This window comes from Bubalus kerabau, chromosome 19, assembly GCF_029407905.1.
Source record: "Bubalus kerabau isolate K-KA32 ecotype Philippines breed swamp buffalo chromosome 19, PCC_UOA_SB_1v2, whole genome shotgun sequence".
Classification (NCBI taxonomy): Eukaryota; Metazoa; Chordata; class Mammalia; order Artiodactyla; family Bovidae; genus Bubalus; species Bubalus kerabau.
In genome coordinates, this window is record NC_073642.1 from 65,022,872 (window position 1) to 65,042,010 (window position 19,139).

General features: G+C 45.5%; 2 protein-coding genes across 11 annotated transcripts in view; one reads left to right on the top strand and one right to left on the bottom strand.

Moving 5' to 3' along the window:
- Positions 1-13,305, bottom strand: part of SETD3 (SET domain containing 3, actin N3(tau)-histidine methyltransferase) — a 78,607-nt gene extending 65,302 nt beyond the window's left edge. For 2 of the 6 annotated variants that reach the window (XM_055556704.1, XM_055556702.1), the window contains exons 1-2: positions 13,148-13,303; positions 9,173-9,236 (exon numbers count right to left, since the gene is read on the bottom strand). The gene's annotated coding sequence lies outside the window, so the exon portion shown is untranslated. Of the gene's footprint in view, positions 1-9,172; positions 9,237-13,147 lie in introns of all 6 variants that reach the window. The other 4 variants (XR_008705688.1, XM_055556700.1, XM_055556703.1 and 1 more) reach the window with 2 other exon arrangements.
- A 477-nt stretch (positions 13,306-13,782) lies between these two features.
- The window catches only part of CCNK (cyclin K), a 30,060-nt gene continuing 24,703 nt past the window's right edge, over positions 13,783-19,139 (top strand). Inside the window, exon 1 of one of the 5 annotated variants that reach the window (XM_055555492.1) lies at positions 13,783-13,923. The gene's annotated coding sequence lies outside the window, so the exon portion shown is untranslated. Of the gene's footprint in view, positions 14,172-19,139 lie in introns of all 5 variants that reach the window. The other 4 variants (XM_055555493.1, XM_055555494.1, XM_055555495.1 and 1 more) reach the window with 4 other exon arrangements.

Here is a 19,139-nt window from a genome sequence, read left to right on the forward strand (position 1 = left end):
GTGGGTTGCCATTTCCTTCTCCAGGGGATCTTCCCGACCCACAGATCGAACCCACAACTCCTGCACGGGCAGGAGGATTCTTTCCCACTGACCCACCAGGGAAGCTACCGTTGAGATCAGTCTTTGGGAATTCTCTTTGGACTGTGTCCCTCCCACAGGGATACAGGCCCCAAAGACATAAAGTAGCTCGCCCAGGTTGTTGTTCAGTTGCTAAGTCATGTCCGACTCTTTGTGACCCCACAGACTGCAGAATGCCAGGCTTCCCTGTCCTTCACCATCTTCTGGAGCTTGCTCAAACTCATGTCCATTGAGTCAGTGATGCCATCCAACCATCTCGTCCTCTGTTGTCCCCTTCTCCTCCCACCTTCATTCTTTTCCAGCAACAGGGTCTTTTCCAGTGAGTCAGCTCTTCACATCAGGGAGACAAAGTGTTGGAGCTTTACCATCAGTCCTTCCAATGAATATTCAGGATTGATTTCCTTTAGGATGCACTGGTTCGATCTGCTTGCAGTCCAACGGACTTTCAAGAGTCTTCTCCAACACCACAGTTCAAAAGCATCAATCTTTCAGCAGTCAACCTTCTTTATGGTCCAACTCTCACATCCATACATGACTACTGGAAAAATCAAGCTTTGACTAGAAGGACCTTTGTTGGCAAAGTAATGTCTCTGCTTTTTAATATGCTGTCCAGGTTGGTCATAGCTTTTCTTCCAAGGAGCAAGTGTCTTTTAAAATTTCATGGCTGTAGTCACCATCTGCAGTGATTTTGGAGCCCAAGAACATAAAGTCTCTCACTGTTGCCATTGTTTTTTCATCTATTTGCCATGAAGTGATGGGACCAGATGCCATGATCTTTGTTTTTTGAATGCTGAGTTTTAAGCCAGCTTTTTCACTCTCCTCTTTCACTTTCATCAAGAAGCTCTTTAGTTCCTCTTTGCTTTCTGCCATAAGAGTGGTGCCATCTGCATATCTGAGGTTATTGATATTTCTCCCAGCAATCTTGATTCTGGCTTGTGCTTCATCCAGCCCATTTTCCATGATATACTCCGCATAGAAGTTAAATAAGCAGGTGACAATATACAGCTTTGACGTACTCCTTTCCCAATTTGTAACCAGTCCATTGTTCCACGTAAGGTTCTAACTCTTGCTTCTTGACCTGCATACAGATTTCTCAGAAGGCAGGTAAGGTGGTCTGGTATTCCTATCTCTTTAAGATTTTTCCAGTTTCTTGTGATCACACAAAGGTTGAAGCAGAAATAGATGTTTTTCTGGAATTCTCTTGCTTTTTGATGATCCAACAGATGTTGGCAATTTGATTTCTGGTTCCTCTGCCTTTTCTAAATCGAGCTTGAACATCTGGAAGTTCTCGGTTCACATACTGTTGAAGCCTAGCTTGGAGAATTTTGAACATTACTTTGCTGGGGTGCGCAATGAGTGCAATTGTGTGGTAGTATGGTAGTTTGGGAGTTTGGCATTGCCTTTCTTTGGGACTGGAATGAAAACTGACCTTTCCCAGTCCTGGAAAACTGCTGAGTTGTCCAAATTTGCTGGCATATTGAATGCAGCACTTTCACAGCATCATCTTTTAGGATTTGAAAGAGCTCAGCTGGAATTCCATCACCTCCACTAGTTTTGTTCACAGTTATGCTTCCTAAGGCCCACTTGACTTCGCATTCCAGGATGCCTGGCTCTAGGTGAGTGATCACACCATTGTGGTTATCTGGGTCATGAAGATCTCTTTTGTATAGGTCTTCTGTGTATTCTTGCCACCTCTTCTTAATTACTTTCTGCTTCTGTTAGGTCCATACCGTTTCTGTCCTTTATTCTGTCCATGTTTGCATGAAATGTTCCCTTGGTATCTCTAATTTTCTTGAAGAGATCTCTAGTCTTTCCCATTCTATTGTTTTCCTCTATTTCTTTGCACTGATCGCTGAGGAAGGCTTTCTTATCTCTCCTTGTTCTTCTTTGGAACTCTGCATTCAGATGGGTATATCTTTCCTTTTCTCCTTTCCCCTTAACTTCTCTTCTCTTCTCAGCTATTTGTAAGGCTTTCTCAGACAACCATTTTGCATTTCTTTTTCTTGGGGATGCTCTTGATCACTGTCTCCTGTACAATGTTACAAACCTCCATCCATAGTTCTTCAGGCACTATCTATCAGATCTAATTCCTTGAAACTATTTGCCACTTTCACTGTGTAATCATATAGGATTTGATTTAGGTCATAGCTGAATGGTCTAGTAGTTTTCCCTACTTTCTTCACCTTAAGTCTGAATTTGGCAACAAGGCGTTCATGGTCTGTGCCACAGTCAGCTCCCAGTCTCGTTACTGCTGACTGTATAGAGCTTCTCCACCTTTGGCAGCAAAGAATATAATCAACCTGATTTCAGTATTGACCATCTGGTGATGTCCGTGTGTAGAGTCGTCTCCTGTGTTGTTGGAAGAGGGTGTCTGCTATGACCAGTGCATTTTCGTGGCAAAACTGTTAGCCTCTGCCCTGCTACGTTTTGTACTCCAAGGCCGAGCTTGCCTGTTACTCCAGGTATCTCTTGACTTCCTACTTTTGCATCCAGTCCCCCATGAGGAAAAGGACATTTTTTTTTGGTGTTAGTTCTAGAAGGTCTTGTAGGTCTTCACAGAACCATTCAACTTCTGCTTCTTCGGCATTAGTGGTTGGGGCAGAGACTTAGATTGCTGTGATACTGAATGGTTTGCCTTGGAAACAAACGGAGATCATTCTGTCATTTTTGAGATGGCACCCAAGTACTGCATTTCAAACTCTCTTGTTGATTTTGAGGGCTACTCCATCTCTTCTAAGCGATTCTTTCCCACAGTAGTAGATATAATGGTCATCTGAATTAAATTTACCCCTTCCGGTCCATTTTAGTTCACTGAGTCCTAAAATGTCAATGTTCACTCTTGCCATCTCGTCTTTGACCACTTCCAATTTACCTTGATTCATGGACCTAACATTCCAGGTTCTTACGCAATACTGTTCTTTACAGCATCAGACCTTACTTTCACTCCCCAGACATATCCACAACTGGCCACTGTTTCCACTTTGGCTCAGCCGCTTCATTCCTTCTGGGACTATTTGTTTTGCTCTTCTCTAGTAGCATATTGGGCTCGTACTGACCTGGGAAGTTCATCTTTCAGTGTCATATCTTTTTGCTCTTTCATACCGTTCATGGGGTTCTCAAGGCAAGAATGCTGAAGTGGTTTGCCATTCCCTTCTCCAGTGGACCACGTTTTGTCAGAACTCTCTGCCATGACCCGTCTGTCTTAGGTGGCCCTACACGGCATGGCTCATACTTTGATTGAGTTAGACAAGGCTGTGGTCCGTGTGATCCGTGTTTGGTTAGTTTTCTGTGATTGTGGTTTTCATTCTGTCTGGTCTCTGCTGGATAAGGATAAGAGGCTTATGGAAGCTTCCTGATAGGAGGTACTGGCTATGGGGCAAACTGGGTCTTGCTCTAATGAGCAGGACATGCTCAGTAAATCTTTAACCCAATTTTCTGCTGATGGGTTAGACAGTAGGAATCCTCCAGGTAAGCACTGTCAACTCACTCTTCCTTAAGAAGGGTTAGAGAGGTGCCCGTCCTTGCCCCTGAGGTGTAGGAGCCTAGGTCTAGACCACCTCTTAACCTGTGCTACCCAGAAGCCAGGCTGTCAGCGACCTTGTCCAGGAAAGTCCTCCAGTCACCTGGCCCACTCTGTCAGGAGCCCCCCACCACTCAGCCCCCCTGCACACTGACTCAGGGGCATCCTCAAGCCTTAAGGGTACCCGAAGAACTCACACTTCAGGAGGGTGGTGGGTCTCTGTACCCACTTCTATGGCCCAGTTCAGCGGTTCTTCTGAACTCTGCAGCCATCAGTGTCTGGAAGATTCATTTGCCTCTGGATTCGATGTGGTTCGGCACCAACTGTTCTAGTATTTGTGTATAGACACCTGACTAGAAGCACCTCAGAGGCAAACGCACATTTCTTTTCACCCTAGAAAGTACCAGGACTTCCTGCCACTGTAACCCCCTTTGGCCTGGCACCACCCCCTGATCTATTAGAGCCTTTGGTGAAGACGCTGAAGTCTCAGCTCCAACCCCACCTACCAAGAGCTCCCTCCCCATTCTGAACCCAGAGCCCAGCCCCGAACCTCTGCGGCCTCACCCACTCTGGTTGACTTCATTTACGGGCTATCTCTTCACTGGAGTGGGCTTCCATGTTGTAGCAAAAAAAAAAAACCCAACCTTCCATTTCGAAATTATCTGTAGGGTCTAGTATGGTGTGACAGACACAGTTGAGGGTCAAATATTTGCTGAATGAAGGAAAATCTAATTTTAATGCACTGGTGTTACTTGTACACTTCCCAGGTGGCGTTAGTCGTAAAGATCTGCCTGCCAGTGCAGGAGTTCAATCCCTGGGTTGGGAAGATCCCCTGGAAGAGTTGACGGCAACCCACTCCAGTATTCTTGCCTAGGAAATCCCATGGACAGAGGTGCCTGGCGTGTGACAGTACATGAGGGTCGCAAAGAGTCAGACACGACTAAGCAACTGAGCAAGCACAATATTACTTGTGAGTGATTTATTTCCCATCACTATAGTAAGATTGTACAGCAACGAACAATTTTGATATATTCCCCCGCCACTGACAGGACAGAAGCCAAAATGAGACATTTACTTAATATTTAACTACTACCTCTAAAGAACTAGGATGACTCTTAAGTCAAAATACAACTTTATACACATAAAGAGATATAAAATTCACATTCAAAAGATGGCTTCCTTTGGAAATCCACAGTTTCTTGTCAGAAAAGTTTTAAGATATTAAATTTCATAAAAGAATCTCTCTGCTTTCTATAAAGCAACCAAGCAGAAAGAAGTTCATTTCCGACAGAAATGGAAAAGCTGCAACTCGTACATGACTTCAAGATCCAGGAACACTTGTGACGGGGGCACGAGCGTCAGCACAGCACTTCCCCGGTCACACCATCCCCGCCACAGCCCGCTGAGGCCGGCATGACCACTGTCACATCAGGGGACTCACACACAGCTACGACTTGGCCAAGAGCCCATAGCCATCAAGCAGTAGACCCACAGCTTTAACCTGAAGTCCTGTGTTAGGCCCAGCACATTTACAATGAGAGAAGCTTGCCGGCATCCCTGTGCCAGGACCATGCCGGTCACAGCAGAAGATGAACAAGTGAGGGACAGTCAGGCCTGCGGCCTCGAGGATGAGGAAGTGGGCACCCAGGACAGAGCCTGGATAACTCCTCGAATGTGTGAGAAAAGTAACGAAACAAAGAGGGGCAGAGAATAAAGTGCAGTTGAAGAAGAACGACTGGATGCTAAGATTCAGACGAAGAAAAGTGTTAGAATCCAATCTGGGTAGTCTCCTAAATTCAACCCCCTTCTGCCTTTCTTAGCTAACGAAGATGTCCCCAACACCAAGGATTTAAAATAACTACCTACCCTGTTTATTTATGATTCAAAAACTTGTTATACACCATGAATAATTTTCATTGTGAGTTCAGCTGAATTTGGGGCAGGATTCCAAGTTTTAGCAAATGAAAGAGCCAAATAGGTATCCTGAATATTCTTAATGTTCTCAGTGGAAAAAAACTACTGCTTAGTTTAATTCATCAACTTCCTACAAAGACTCAATATTTATCTTCAATATTTATTTCAAATATGATTAGAAAAATTAAAATATGTGCTAAATTAGATCTGTGTATACATACATAACAGAGAAGGCAATGGTAACCCACTCTTGTACACTTGCCTGGAAAATCCCATGGACAGAGGAGCCTGGTAGGCCGCAGTCCATGGGGTCGCTAAGAGTCAGGCACGACTGAGCGACTTCACTTTCCCTTTTCACTTTCATGCATTGGAGAAGGAAATGGCAACCCACTCCAGTGTTCTTGCCTGGAGAATCCCAGGGACGGGGGAGCCTGGTGGGCTGCCGTCTATGGGGTTGCACAGAGTTGGACACGACTGAAGTGACTTAACAGCAGCAGCAGCATACATACATAAAGTTAAATTCCAAATTCCAGTCAAGAGGTACAATACTAAATAAAAGATGTTTCCTTAGAGTTTAGATCAAAATCTGGCATAAATTACTAATTCTTATTGAATTATCTTAGGGGAAACAAATATATGGTTTAAAAAAAGGACTTAATACTTAAAGACAAAAGAAAATACTATGTAGAAAAGCAATACTGAATTGACAAGCAAATGGATTCTACAATAAAGTTACTATGGTGACAGTCCTTCAAAAGAACGACCATCAATAAAAAGAAACAGCAAGCTAAGAGTTTTACACATATCTACATTTCTCCACCCTCACGATTTTTTAAAAATCTACAGAATCTTCAAAATCTGGCTCTTTACAACACCATAAACTATTTTACAAGACTATCAACAACTTCTCCACTTAAGAGATGGAACAGACTTAGAAAACAGTAAAATAGATGGCATATTCAATTATTATTTAAATTGCTAATATGCAAGTGGCATCTGTAATCAACAACCACTTCTGATCAACGGAGTGATTCTTTCACATATCATCTGCACAGGTGGGGAGAAATGTGAACACAGAGCGTGCAGGGAGCTTGGCTGAGGGGATGGTGGGAGTGGTTAAGGCAGGGTGCTGGATACTTCACCCATTTTTACAAAACCTAGTTCACACTTACTGAACAGACTGAGATTGAATTCAGCTGCGTGGGCTTCTTTTTTTCTGTCCCCCAAATATTCTAAATGGAAAGACTGTAAATGTGCATTACTCTTGAATTGCTTTCCATTTATGGCAGAAAGTGAAGAGGAACTAAAAAGCCTCTTGATGAAAGTGAAAGTGGAGAGTGAAAAAGTTGGCTTAAAGTTCAACATTCAGAAAACGAAGATCATGGTATCCGGTCCCACCACTTCATGGGAAATAGATGGGGAAACAATGGAAACAGTGTCAGACTTTATGGTTTTTCCTGTGGTCATGTATGGATGTGAGAGTTGGACTGTGAAGAAGGCTGAGCGCCGAAGAATTGATGCTTTTGAACTGTGGTGTTGAAGAAGACTCTTGAAAGTCCCTTGGACTGCAAGGAGATCCAACCAGTCCATTATGAAGGCGATCAGCCCTGGGATTTCTTTGGAAGGAATGATGCTAAAGCTGAAACTCCAGTACTTTGGCCACCTCATGCGAAGAGTTGACTCACTGGAAAAGACTTTGATGCTGGGAGGGATTGGGGGCAGGAGGAGAAGGGGACGACAGAGTATGAGATGGCTGGATGGCATCACTGACTCAATGGACATGAGTCTGGGTGAACTCCGGGAGTTGGTGATGGACAGGGAAGCCTGGCGTGCTGCGGTTCATGGGGTAGCAAAGAGTCGGACACGACTGAGCGACTAAACTGAACTGAATTACAACTAGAATAAACATTTCTGATTACACTACTTGGTAATTCACCCAGAAAACCTTTGCTCAAGCCCAGCATCTGCTTTTCAACACATCCTGCATCGTTCCTCTCAACTCTGTAGCTGGATCGACTAAGGGAGAGGATGGCCCTCGGGCTTTCTCCTACCTTGGGCTCCCAGCTGTAAAGGTGTGTGAAGGGAGTGCAAAGCCTGCCTGATCTCTGGAGGAAGAAAAGAACCTCACTGAAATCCCTTGTAGGCCATTAGGATCAGAGGACGACATTCTAAATTAAGTACACAAATTACAGGATGGTGGCCTAGGCAAATAAAAACGCTCCCAAATTGAAAAGTATTTAAGTTCTCTCTGCTACAAAAACTGATGAGGTGTACATAGTCCTTGCATTGGCACCATGTTAACTCAAATGTCAGGAACATCCCTCTTTGCACGGTGGCAGGATCTAGCAACACGGTCAAGTCATATTAACTTATCCCACTTCAAGAGGCTAAGGAGCACCCACCATTCCAATCTCTATCAAAGGAGGCGTTGTGTGTCACAACTCACAACCACCAAGAAGTCAAGGCAGGCAGACAGGCAAGACAGTGGAATTAATTTCAACTCAGTAGCTACACACATAGCAAGATGAAGGCAGACCTATAAGCTGTAAGTAAAATTCCAATTTTTATACAGAACAAGTCGGGCTGTCAGATAGACAGATACACACACACAAACTTGAGATCTTTTTAAAAAAAAAACAGATATTTCTTGCTTTCTACAATGTTTTACAATATTTCCACTAACATACATGATAACTTTATAGATGCTTAAATTATCTTTGATTGACTTTTCAATACATAATAGGTGCACTTTTAAACTGCTGTTGAATTAAGTTATAAACACAATTAAATTAAAATGAGGCTTCTATTTAAAGAAAGTTGCTCCAAAAAAAACCCCTCTTTATAAAGCAAAGAATCATTCAGTATCATAAATAATCATTTCCTATTATATCTTTCTTAAAGAAAAACGAAAAATGCTAAAGGGTGAAGAAACAGCTAGCTGTAATCTGTCAAGAAGTTACTTTCGAACCACCCACACTCCTCCCATAAGGATACTAGATTCTCAAACTGTGGAATGTCAGGTTTGGAAGAGACCTCTGGGTTTATTATCTGTGTTCTCACCATGAACATCTTTAAAACAATGACATCTAATGTTAGGTAGCAGGTATGGTTGTCAAAGTGCTTTGTGAACTACAGCCAAATTCGACTCAAGGATATTTTACTAACACGGATGGCCGCCAACTTAAGATGGTTCAGGTCAGACTATTTTGACTGTAATACAGATGGTGCAAAAGCCATAGGCATCCAGGGGAATCCTTGCATTCTGACCTTTCCCAGGCTAGTGACAGGCAGTGCAATGCCCACTGGGTGCTGAGCAGCGAGTCTCAGCTGCCAGCCAGCCAGTGGGGCACGAGGGCAGGCAAAGAGCACACTCGCCACCATTCTGAACCCAGACCACCGTTCGGCTTTTCACTTTCAGGACAGCAGTCAACAAATAACATGAGATATTCAGCACATTATTATGAAACAGGCTTGTGTTAGATGATTTCACCCAACTGTAGGCTAATGTCAGTGTTCTGAGCATGTTTAAGGTAGGCCAGGATAAGATGTTTGGTATGTTAGGTGCACTAACTGCATTTTCAACAATGATATTTTCAAATGCTATCAGGATATAACCTCATCGTAAGTTGAGGAAGATCAGTATAGCCAAAACAGCCTTACTTTTCCACCAGCCAAGTGAACAAGTGAATTCACACTTGGATTCAGAGCATATTTCTTGAGTAATCTGCAAAGGAAAGATAAGTTAAGACAGCCTTTAGGATAAAGTGATAACCAACTAAACCCTTGGTTACATAAACAGATATTCGGCTAGATCCGTGTGCTTTATTAAACAATAAATCCAAATGCAGTTTTAATCCAAATGCAATTATTCATGCTAACTGTCATGTTGTTTGTTTCCAGGCTAACTGTCATTTTGTTTGTTTCCAGGCTGTTGAAAGTGTGTGCGCCCCGGGGCAGGTTCCCACATGACCGCCTTTGTCCTAACTGCACCATTCAGGCATTCTCTGTATCAGGAACTGAGGTAAACATTTTACACAGTAGATAAAGAAAGATACTATGCCCACTTTACAGATGAGAAAGGTCAAGTTTATTGAGGTTAATCAATTTATGCAACGTGATAAGCAGAGCCTCATCAGCAGAGCTCGGTGTCCAACTTCACAGATGCCCAATAGTATTAACATGTGAGAGGTTAAAATTTTACTCTGGCTTGGTAATCAGTACCACTTTTCCTCAAAATCTTAACTTCAGAATTAGACTTCATCTTCCATTGCAAGCCAAAAGTGTTTGGACTTATCTTGACTATTTATTTAACTTCTAATAATACTTGGAAAGGACTTGAATAAGAAAAAAAATTTTCAAAGCCTCAACTTTGGAATTTGAATTTTATAATCATTTGGAATCATTTTTCTTCCATTCAAATTTATTTCAGCTGAAAATTGTCAATAGCTGTGTTTGTACTTCTGGTTTTACAATCTGTTTATTTCTAAACCTAGAAGAAACTACCAAAAGGAAAAGGAGTCTACACAGCTAATCTCTGGCCTGAGTTACTGAAGGAATTTAACAGAAAGGATTGCTAATCTTGCCAATTCTGTTAATTGACTTTTTTCCCCATAAGACGATTAAGTGACTTAGAAAAACGAAGTCTCAATTCCTTCATAATTAAAAAAAACTATATTACTATTTTGTTAGAAATTTACTTTGAGAATAAACATTATGTAAATTCCCTGGTGGCTTAGAGGGTAAAGTGTCCGCCTGCAATGCAGGAGACCCGGGTTCAATCCCTGAGTTGGGAAGATCCCCTGGAGAAGGAAATGACAACCCACTCCAGTACTCTTGCCTGGAAAATCCCATGGACAGAGGACCCTGGAAGACTGCAGTCCATGGGGTCGCAAAGAATCGGACATGACTGAGCGACTTCACTTGATGGGTAAATTATATTTGCAGATAAAAATATTTTACAATTTCCAATTTTATGAGTTGGAAAGTGAGATGACATAAGGAAATCCAGGATACAGAAGTCAATTTTGCCAAGTAAGGTACACTTGTACAGGCAATAAAAGTGAAAATCAGGAAAATTCAAAAGCAAGGAATCCTTAAACTAATACCTGTAAGCAGTTAAATATGATTCAAAATGAACTGATAGCCAAGATAACACTTCTTCAACTGTACAAAGAAAAAAGGATGCACAGGAAATCAAAATATTATTTCTGATAAATCAATGGGCCCAAATATATTACTTTTTAATTGAGAAAACAGGTTTCTAAAGATAAAAAACCTCCCAGTGACAGATACTCATCAAACTGCATCAAGAAAGATACAGTATTACTAGTTACATTTCTAAAAACTACTGCAGATTAGTGATTAAAAAAAAAAGAGAGAGAGACTAGGTAGTTCAAACATTTTAAGAGACTTGGAATATCTCAAACTAGATTGACACCCTGCAAAAATAAGAGAAACCCTGAGCCAGGAGTTAAGATTTTTACTCATATTTGCACTAAAATTCCACAAGCCACAAACTAGGTACCTGGTTCCCACTGAATTCAATGATCATCTACTAGATATTTACTGCGAGCAACCTCGGTCATACTGTAGACAGCCTCTTCCAGCCACCCCTGTCTTTATCATCTTCAAGATCATGAGAGCAGCAAGGTCTAAGGAAAGGTTGTGACCAGTTATCAGAGCTCTCAGAACAAAACAGTTTTCTAGGGGCTGAACTTTAGAAAGGAAAACTTTCAGTACAAGCTTCACAGCTCTCTCATTTTCCAATGGCTTCTAAAGCAAAGGTTTAATCATCATTCAAAATGTGGCCTAAATGTTCACTACACTGAAGAGCAGCTTAGTGTGTCTTCCTGACAATCTTATTGCACAACTATTGACTGATGAACAGAAGTTTTCATGACTACAGACACGCAGGCATAAATGTTTCATCTTCGAGTCCAACATCATTCCTATTCCAGGGATCACTGGAGAAGAGACCAGAAGCAGCAACTATTTTACTCATTCAGACTACAGAGTTTCACTGCACACATTAACTTACAATTTTGAAAAAATATATATACAGGGTAGTAGAAGGAAAACTGAGGTTGTTGAGGGCCCAATAAAAGTTGTTCTGGAGCTATTTGAGAACTTGGCTTTGCACATTACTTCCCTGGGCCAGAGGAAAACTCCTCCTTAAAATGCTGGAACCTTTCCAAAATATCAATCACAACAGCCCCAGGGACTAATCTGGTAAGAAGAGACTGCATGCATAGTAGCCCGAATAGACACACTATATCATGGCTCAAGTAAGTCTTTCCAAATTTTAATGGTGGAGAAAAGCTGCTTTATATTTTGCTATACTCTCAAGTTAAATGCATTCACTTCAAATAGTTAAAAAAAAAAAAAAAAAAAAACTTCTCCTAATTACTGGTTCTTTCAGTTTGAAAATAGCAGTGGGGTCATTTTGGAGCAGAAAAATGGGCAAGAGGTATCATTTGCACATGATAAAATCCACACTTTTGCCAGTTCTGACAAACCCATACACCGCAAGCAAGTTATGTTCGGATCCGTCGCTAAAGGGTTAACGCCGCAGAGGATGTAAAAAGCAAAAGTCACCTGTCAACGTACTTTAAAAGCACTTTTGCTTCTGAAACATCACCTCCTGCATTTGGAAATGCAACACAATACACTCCAAATGATCCTAAACCTGTCAACACACAGCGAGGGTAAGCACTCCCCACCCCGCTCCGTTCCCCCGCAGCAAGTGGCGCCCGACACACTAATCGGCTCCCTTCCGCACCCGCACCCCCACGCCCCCACCCCGGAGTAGAAACAGAGGAGAGAGGGGGTGCAGACATGCATCGCCAAGCTGGAGTCACGAGGAAGAAGAGTTTGATAACCCCAGAATGATAAACTCCAAAGCACTGAATTCTTCTTCCTAGTAGGGCACGGAGCGTGGGGAAGATGGCCAAGGGGCGCGTGGGAAGAGAGATGACCTATTTTCAACGACCGTTTTTATAACTGGAAAGTGAGGGAGAGAAGCGGGGCGAGGCGGGGGGCGCGGGGGGGGGGCGGCTAGTCCCCGGCACCCCCGCGGGCCCTTGAGGTGTGAAGAGAGGAACACTAAAGCCACACAGCCCTGGCCCAGGCGGCGGGGTGACGACGGGAAGGAGGGAGGAGAGAGGAAGGAAGCGGGTGCGCGAGCCGGCCGCACGCAGGGCCGAGCCCACGGGCGCGAGAGGGACGGACCCCGGCCCCACCCGGTGGGCGCCGAGAGGCCGGGCATTCCTGCACCTGCTGCCGCCGTCTCGGGGCAGGCGGAGCGGGGACCAGGGGGCCTTGGGCGCCGGGAGGGGATGAACGCGCCCCACCCCACCCCTGCCACAGCCCCGGGCAGGGCCGGAGGGCAGAGAGGCCGTGCAGCGCACGCCGACCTCGCCAGACTCCCGGCGCCCAAGGCCCGACCCGCCGGGCCCCCAGGGCGCACACCGCCTACCGCACTCTGGGCCCACAGAAGGGCCAGCGGGGCGCGGGCCTGACCACGGTCGAGGGCCGCTGGCCCGGGCGTGGGGCGGCCGCGCAGAGCTCCAGGGCTGGCTAGCTGGCGGTGGCGGAGGGCAGCGCGAGTCGGCTCCGAGGGCCGCCGCCGGCACTCACCTGCCCACTTTTGCCCCTTCGCGCGGCGGCGGCGGCGCCACACTCCGCTGGGACCCACAAGCCACCTCAGCCAAGCCCCAGTTAGCGGCGGCGGTGGCGGCGGCGGCCGGACGGGAGGGGGCGGGACAGCTGCCTCAGACAGCCCCGCCGCCGCGGCCCAACCCCGCTCCGCCCGCCCCCGGGCCCCGCCCTCGAGCCGCCGCCGCCGCCGCCGCCCATTGGCCCGCGATTCAGACGCAGGGGGCGCGGCCCCGCCCCACCGCCCCCTGACCGTTCCTCGCCGGTTCCTCCCCAGCCATTGGACGGGCGAACTCCTGGGTCCGGAGTCGCCAGCTGGGCCCGCCAGCTTCCAGGCCATAATTGGCTAGGCAGAGCCCAGGCCCGAGCGTTGATTGGAGGACCGGAACTCCCCGCCCCCCCGGGGCCCGCCTCTCGCGCCTCAGTTCCGTTAGCAGGTTCGGTTGCTCCAGAATTCCCTCTCCGCCCCCAACCCCCACCTCCTAGGGGGCGGGACCGACGGGTTGGGCCCTCTAGCGGGCCCCTCCTCCCTCACGCCGCGACCGCCGACTCGGGGGGCGGGGCCCGGAGGAGACTGGCGGCTCTTTCCTCTTTTGGGAGCGCTAAGTTCTTCTCATTGGCTGACCGGCTTTCCTCCGGTCGCTCATTTTTTTCCGTCATAGACGCAGCGCGATGACGTACACCCCCGACATTCCACGTCCAAGATGGCTGCAGTCGGCAAGGAGAGACGTCGCTAAGGGGCTTACCTCAGGCGAGGGGTGAGTGAGCGACGGACTTCGGGCAGCGCCACTTAAGTCCCGCGTACCTGGAGGTCGGGTTAGGGTATGGCCACCAGCCTCCAGCCTCTGATGGAGTCTCTCTTCCTGGATTCCGCTTCCCTCCGCTACCCCCCGGTGCGAATCAAAGTTAGCGGGCAATGGCGGGGCTGCGGCTTCCGAGACGCGCTCGAGGAGAGGGTCTGAGGCCCAGGAGCGGGTCAGGGAACCTAGCTCGGACTCGAGAGCAGGTAGCAACTCACGGAGTGAAAGGCGGTTGTGGTTCAGGGGCTTTCTGGAAAGTGGAGAGAAAGGGCAGGGGGTCTTATGCACTCGCACACACTCAGCGATATAACCGCAGACTGTCCACATCTTTCCAGTCATTTCGCAGTGTGCCGGTCCCAGCCTTGGTAAAGCTTGAGTCTTTGCGTATTGTTCCACAGCTAGGATGCTCTGACTTCGGAGTTTGAAGACCGGTGCAAAGAAGGTGGGACTGGAATGAGGAAAACGCACTTCCGCGATTATTAATAGTTCCGTTCTTCCGTTCGCGTCGCGCTTACAGATCCTCTCCAGGGTTGTTTGGTTTGTTACTGGAGGGATTGTTCTTTAAAAGTTGAGGTGTTAAGTCCAGAGGCATATCTCAGAGCTCTCAGATTACCCGCACTAAACATGGTGGTTAACGCTCCCGAAATTTGGCCTGCCAGTTAAAAACGGAGCTTTCGCTAAATCTTCTAACATTAGGAACGACTGCTCAGAGCACTTGGTTGAAAGCGGCCTTTTTATGTTTTTAATGTAAACTTGATGATGCTTGGGTAGCTCTAATTCGCTCGTTAAAGATACCCAGCACCATGCCTTGCAATCTTAGCGCTGATTACGGTTTGTATGAGTGATGTTACTAGAGTGAGAGCTGCACAAAGCTCTCTACCCTCAGCACCCAAAATACTGCCAGGATAATCTGTCCGTATTGCTTAATGAATGCGTGAAAGTCGTTCAGTCGTGTCCGACTCTTTGCGACCCCCCAGACTATACAGTCTGTGGAATTCTCCAGGCCACGATACTGGAGTGGGTAGCCTTTCCCTTCTCCAGGGGATCTTCCCAACCCAGGGATCGAACCCAGGTCTCCAACATTGCAGGTGGATTCTTTACCAGCTGAGCCACGAGGGAAGCCCAAGAATATTGGAGTGGGTAGCCTATCCCTTCTCCACCGGATCGTTCCGACCCAGGAATCGTACCGGGGTCTCCTGCATTGCAGACGGATTCTTTACCAACTGAGCTATCATGGAATGAATGCATGGATGCTGATAGTAGTGGCGATATTCATAGACATTTGATTGGTTAAGAATCTTAGTGTTCTTAGATGCCTGCCTGTTGACTATGAATATAATAGTTATCCAAGATTTTTTTGGTTTATTTGGAATGACTACCATTGGTGTGTAATGTTAGTGGTTCGTTTTTTTTAACTGTTGTTTCACTTGGATTCATGCCTGGAAAATCCCGTGGACCGAGGAGCCTGGTGGGCTACAATCCATGGGTTCGCAAAGAGTCAGACACTACTGAGCAACTTCTGTGTGTGTGTGTGTGTGTGTGTGTGTATCACTTCGATTATCTTGGGATGCATTGTTGAAAAACATTAGTTGATTCTTGCATAAAAGCATGTTAAACATTTGTTCCATTTTATGGAACTTATTTTGCACCAACAGGCAATAAAGAAACATTCTAATTGTTAATGAGATTGTTATGTCTTAGGCGTCATTTCTAAAATTGAATGTCGCAAAGAAAAAATGGTCATGGTTTGGCCTACAAAATAAATTGCTCGTTTCAGGAGATTATATTTGAAAGCAATGGGTTTGGTAAGAATACAAAAGAAAAAATGTTTTCTGTTTTCTCTAAAACTGCTGCTGGTAAGTCGCTTCAGTCGTGTCCGACTCTGTGCGACCCCAGAGATGGCAGCCCACCAGGCTCCGCCGTCCTTGGGATTCTCCAGGCAAGAACACTGGAGTGGGTTGCCATTTCCTTCCCTAAAACTAGGTCAAGACAAAACTGGGAAGGATTAAGATCAAGGGAATAGTGATTATAAAGAATACTTAATTGGATTAAATCTGATTCATATTTTCAGGGTCAAATAAACAGTATACCAAAATATTTACAGATAAGATTGTGAAATCATTGTTCATAACACTTGAGGAATCTTAAAAGTGCAGTTAATGATAAATACTGGAGTCCGGTAAATGTGTCAGTTTTTGCAGAGAACAACTGAATGGCTTTGGATGCTAGAACCAGTTGTCGTTGTTCAGTGCCTCAGTCACATCAGACTCTTTTCCACTCCTTGGATCGCAGCACACCAGGCTTCCCCGTCCTTCATCGTCTTCTGCAGCCTGCTCCAGCTCATGTCCGTTGAGTCGGTGATGCCATCCAACCATCTCATCCTCTGATGTACCCTTCTCTTCTAGCCTTCAATCTTCGCAGCATCAGGGTGTTTTCCAATGAGTCAGCTCTTCACATGAGGTGACTGAAGTATTAGGGCTTCGGCTTCAGCATCAGTCCTTCCAATGAATATTCAGGACTGATTTCCTTTAGGATGGACTGGTTGGATCTCCTTGCAGTCCAAGGGACTCTCAAGAGTCTTCTCTAGCACCACAGTTCAAAAGCTTCAGTTCTTTGGCATTCAGCCTTCTTTATAGTCCAACATTCACATCCTTATATGACTACTGGAAAAACCATAGCTTTGACTATATGGACCTTTCCCGGCAAAGTAATGTTTCTGCTTTTTAAAAGCAGATGGTGTATAGCTTTGTTCATAGTGATGCTTCCTAAGGCCCACTTGACTTCTCAGTCCAGGATGTCTGGCTCTAGGTGCGTGATCACACCATTGTGGTTATCTGGGTCATGAAGATCTCTTTTGTATAGTTCTTCTATGTATTCTTGCTACCTCTTCTTAATTACTTTCTGCTTCTGTTAGGTCCATACCGTTTCTGTTAGGTCCATACCGTTTCTGTCCTTTATTCTGTCCATCTTTGCATGAAATGTTCCCTTGGTATATCTAATTTTCTTGAAGAGATCTCTAGTCTTTGCCATTCTATTGCTTTCCTCTATGTCTTTGCATTGATCACTTAGGAAGGCTTTCTTAACTCTCCTTGTTCTTTGGAACTCTGCATTCAGATATCTTTCCTTTTCTCCTTTGCCTTTAGCTTCTCTTCTTTTCTCAGCTATTTGTAAGGCCTCCTCAGATGACCATTTTGCCTTTTTGCATTTCTTTTTCTTGGGGATGGTTTTGATCACCACCTCCTGTACAGTGTTACGAACCTCCGTCCATATTTCTTCAGGCACTGTCTATCAGATCTAATCCCTTGAATTTATTTGTCACTTCCACTGTGTAATCATATGGGATTTGATTTAGGTCATACCAGAATGGTCTGGTGGTTTTCACTACTTTCTTCAATTTCAGTCTGAATTTGGCAATAAGGAGTTCATGATCTGAGTGACAGTCAGCTCCCGGTCTTGTTTTTGCTGACTGTATAGAGCTTCTCCACCTTCGGCTGCAAAGAATATAATCAATCTGATCTCAGTATTGACCATCTGGTAATGTCCATGTGTAGAGTCTTGTCTTGTGTTGTTGGAAGAGGATGTCCGCTATGACCAGTGCGTTTTCTTGGCAAAACTGTTAGCCTTTGCCCTGCTTCATTTTGTACTCCAAGGCCAAGCTTGCCTGTTACTCCAGATATCTCTTGACTTCCTGTTTTTGCATTCCGGTCCCCTATGATGAAAAGGATATCTTTTTTTGGTGTTAGTTCTAGAAGGTCTTGTAGGTCTTCATTGAACCATTCAAATTCTGCTTCTTTGGCGTTAGTGGTTGGGGCATAAACTTGGGTTACTGTGATACTGAGTGGTTTACCTTGGAAACTAACAGAGATCATTCTGTCATTTTTGAGATGGCACCCAAGTACTGCATTTCAGACTCTCTTGTTGACTATGATGGCTACTCCATTTCTTCTAAGGGATTCTTGCCCACAGTAGTTGATATATGGCCATCTGAATTAAATTCACCCATTCCGGTCCATTTTAGTTCACTGACTCCTAAAATGTTGATGTTCACTCTTGCCATCTCCTGTTTGACCACTTGCAATTTACCTTGATTGATGGACCTAACATTCCGGGTTGTGCAGTATTGTTCTTTACAGCATCAGACTTTACTTGCATCGCCAGTCACACCCACAACTGGTCGTTGTTTCCATTTTGGCTCAGCCTCTTCATTCCTTCTGGAGCTATTTCTTTGCTCTTCTCCAGTAGCATATCGGGCACATACTAACCTGAGGAATTCATCTTTTACCTTTTCATACTATTCATGTGATTCTCAAGGCAAGAATGCTGAAGTGGTTCGCCATTTCCCTTCTCCAGTGGACCACATTTTGTCAGAACTCTCTGCCATGACCCATCTGTCTTAGGTGGCCCTGCAAGGCATGGTCCTACATGGGACATGCTCAGTATATCTTTAATCCAATTTTCTGCTGATGGGTGTGGCTGTGTTCCCTCCCAGTAGTTTGGCCTGAGGTCAAACTGTGGTAGCAGTAATTGGAAAACTGCTAATGGAAACCACCTTCAAAAGGACTTAGGCCAGCACCCTGCAGTTCCCAGGACTGTTGTATTCAGTGCCCCTGACTGTCAACGCACGCGACCGCCAGGGACTTCTGGGCACTCACAGGCAAGTCTGACTCAGTCTCTTGTGGGGTCACTGCTCCTTTCTCCTGGGTCCTGGTGTGCACAAGGTTTTGTTTGTGTCCTCTGAGAGTCTGTTTCCCCAGTCCTGTGGAAGTTCTGTATTCAAATCCCACTGGCTTTCAAAGTCAAATTCCCTGGGGGTTCTCAGTCCCTTTGCCAGATCCCCAAGTTGGGAAATCTGCTGGGGCCTAGAACTTTCACAACAGTGCAAGAACTTCTTTGGTATAATTGTTTTCCAGTTTGTGGGTCATCTGCTCAGCAGCTCTGCGGTGGGGCTAATGGCAACTTCCTCCAAGAGGACTTAGGCCACGCGCTGCTCCTCCCGGCTCTGCTGCAGCCAGAGCCCCTGTCCGCACGGCGGCCCCTGCTAATCCACACCTTGCAGGAGACACTCACACACTCAAAGGCAGGTCTGGCTCAGTCTCTTGTGCGGCCCCGGGTCCTGGTGCACACAAGGGTTTTGTTTGTGCCCTCTCAGTGTCTCTGGCGAGTATGAGGTTTGA